Source organism: Dicentrarchus labrax, unplaced genomic scaffold, assembly GCF_905237075.1.
Source record: "Dicentrarchus labrax unplaced genomic scaffold, dlabrax2021, whole genome shotgun sequence".
NCBI classification, from domain to species: Eukaryota; Metazoa; Chordata; class Actinopteri; family Moronidae; genus Dicentrarchus; species Dicentrarchus labrax.
The window spans coordinates 20,561,009-20,564,201 of record NW_026136708.1 but is presented as its reverse complement, the minus strand read 5'-3'; the positions used below and the strand labels follow the sequence as shown (position 1 = coordinate 20,564,201).

At 40.8% G+C, this 3,193-nt stretch overlaps 1 protein-coding gene across 1 annotated transcript in view; it reads left to right on the top strand.

The window, feature by feature from the left end:
• Window positions 1-329: 329 nt before the first annotated feature.
• The window catches only part of pnrc1 (proline-rich nuclear receptor coactivator 1), a 96,909-nt gene continuing 94,045 nt past the window's right edge, over window positions 330-3,193 (top strand). The window contains exon 1 of the mRNA XM_051407955.1: window positions 330-346. The gene's annotated coding sequence lies outside the window, so the exon portion shown is untranslated. The remainder of the gene's footprint in view (window positions 347-3,193) is intronic.

Below are 3,193 nucleotides of genomic sequence, written 5' to 3'. Positions count from 1 at the left end.
CTGCATCTACTTCCTGTGGTTAGTATGATGTCACTTCCTCAAAGTGACGATGTTTGTCTCTGAATTTCTTATTTATGTTCAAACTTCCAAAAACAAAATTTTCACTGTTACATTTTGTAAATGTAGTTTTCTCTCAGAGGAAATAAATATGTTTCTTCATTCACTGAGCCAATCTAACGCTGTAACAAACAAACTATACTAAGACTCATACTGAGTCTCAAGTTCACACTGTGTCCAGTCCCACTGTGTATTTGTGACAATGACGTGTTTCACCTCCTGAGAAGAAGAAGAAGAAGAAGAAGAAGAAGAAGAAGAAGAAGAAGAAGAAAAAGAAGAAGAAGAGGAAGTTTAATGTGTGAAGATTGTTAGTTAAGATAAATGTTTGCAATGATGCATCTTGTTTTATTTAGATAGTGTTTATTAGCAAACAGACAGGAGTCATGGTGATGTTTAACAGCACACATGAACAGACAGGTGAAGAATCAAACTCCTCGTCCACCAGAGTTTGACTCTTGATGTCCATGGTGCAATATGGTGATACTGTAGCAGCTGCAAGGACACAGATAAGATGATGTTTAAGTGGTCTGACACCTGTTGGTTCCTCATTCTGTCTTTTTAGTTATTTCTGAGAACTGAAGGAGGAGGGGAAGTTATTTGATGAGAATACAACAGCAGCAGAGCTCTGGTGGTTCAACCCTCTAATGATGGACGGTTTGCTGGAAGGTTTAGGGTCACTGACACAATTTAATTCCAAATCCAATCAGTCCAGATATTATGGGCAGTTGTTCAGTACTGGCTGTTGGGCCTGCTTGTTGTATAAAGAATATTCACTTCCCATTATGACACTGTTACTGCATGAAATCACAAAAAAAGAATTTGATGGTAGAATTAAACATTTCTTTATTTACAGGTTATATTGTTATCAGATGTAATGAAGAGAAAACATTTAATGACTCCATTAGGTTGAATATGCTTCAAGCAAAACTCATACACAGTCCAACAAATATGATAATAATGCTGAATGGCGGTGAATTAAAATGAGTTCTTCTGTACACAGAGACATGGAACTGAACTCAAGCTGCTGTGTTCTGAACTGGATGCAGAAAATAAAGATTTTAACAACTGATGAAGGAAAAAACATTTTATAAAACTCACCGTAGGTTTCCTGATATGAGATGAAATCAAGACCTGGATATTGTTGTCCTACGTCAGACTAAAATAGTAATAGCTTAGCACACAAAACACACATTACTCACATTGGTTAATAAAAAGAAAAACAATCAGTCGTCCAAAACTCAGAAAAGATCTTATAAGATTTTTGTTATCTGAAAGCTTTAACTACTCATGTAAATGTGATGTTATTTAACAGCGATGATGAGTTGACGTTGATATGGACGTTGTTGATCAGTGGAGTCTGACGGAGGCAGAAGTTTCTCCAAAGATTTCATATTTCACCACACCATCGTCTTCATCTTCATCATTATTCACCTGTGAAACACAACACAAACAAACCCTTTAACTGACAACTTTCACATCACTGACCCACTGGTAACACAAGGAAATAAGAAATAATCTGACAACACCTGAACACACCATCAGTTACTGTCTGATCTGATCTTTACCTGACTGGCTGCTGGACCTGAACGCCTCACTGCTCGGCTTCCTTCTGAGTTTAAAACCTGCACAAACACAAACAGTGAGACATTCACAGTCCTGCATTACAGTAACATGAACAGTTCCCAGCAGCAGCTTATCATCATTTACACTGACTTACAGTCTCTGATCATTCATATACATTTTTATTGTTACACATGGGTTCACTTCAGTTTTTATCCTCAACTCACAGTGCTGTCATCAGGTGGTCTCTGGCTCCCTGGAAAATAAAGCACAGAGTAACATTTCAGCTCTAAACTTACAGTTTGTGTTAATCAGTGTAAACAAATGTTGGTCTGAATGTTCTCACCTCGAGCTCTGATGAGAAGAACAGTAATCACAGTAATTAGGAGGAGTTCAGCCACACGCATAACCAACATTATGTAGTTCAGAACAGACCAATCTGTACGAGCTGTGCAACAGAAACATAATGTCAGTGAATACAGTTATTGTCAACTAATCAGAAGGACAATGTTATTAGTATTATACATAACATCAGCATGTTAGCATTAAGCTCAAAGGTCACTGTTCCTAGATACAGCCTCATAGAGCTGCTAGCATGGCTGCAGACTGTTGGTCTAATTAATGTACATTTACAATTCTGAACTTTTTTTTAGAGGAGGTTTATACAATGTTCTCCACTCAGGCGCGTTTTGTGGATAGTTTTAACACAATTTGTGTACAGAGTTTTTGTGGGGTCTGGCTCAGCCTCTCCCCTGCCGTGTTTGAGGAGAAGGGCTCTCTCCTTCTCCGTCAGCCTCCTCCTCCAGAGCTCCAGGCTCCTCTGTGTCAGACGGACAGAGCGCACCCCCAGCACAGAGCCCAGAGCTTGGTTATCTGTGAGTGCTGGTCCTGCTGCATCTACCAGTTGTTTAAGGCAGACAGCTCTTGAGCTGCACAGCACTCCCATCAGCCCAGGCATGGTGCTGCAGCACACATCCATCTTGGCACCATAGATTATAGGCTCCTTCAATAACCAGTACAGAGAGTTACTCTTCTCACTTCTTTTGAATTTAAACAGAACCCAGGATTTAAAAACACCCTGATAAAAAGGAGGCAAGCCACCTAACTTTAAGAATTTAAAATCAGTTAAAAACAGAGCAGCATCCAGCCCCAGGTTATTGACACGCCTGAGTATGCAGCTCTCCACGTCTCTCCACACCAGATCTTCAGGTCCAGTCAGATACTTTTGAAAGAACTGGAGCCTGAAGGTGGCTGTCCTACTAGCCAGGTAGCCCCACTCATCTCTGGATAAAAACAACACCGATTGTGGTATCCAGTGCAATTTATCCCAGAAGAAATTGACAATCTTCACTTGAATCTGGGCAATGAGACCTGTTGGAGGGTCCAGACAGGCTAACTGGTGCCATAACATGGAGGCCACCAGGTTATTTAAGATTAGGACTTTCCCTCTACCAACCTGTTCACCTGTTCTACCTTCTCTAGGAACAGGACCACCGCACTGTTCATACGGGCAGCGGACTTCACAGAGCCGTGCCCGATTTCTCCTACGGCCAGTGCTACCTACCAACCAAAGCAA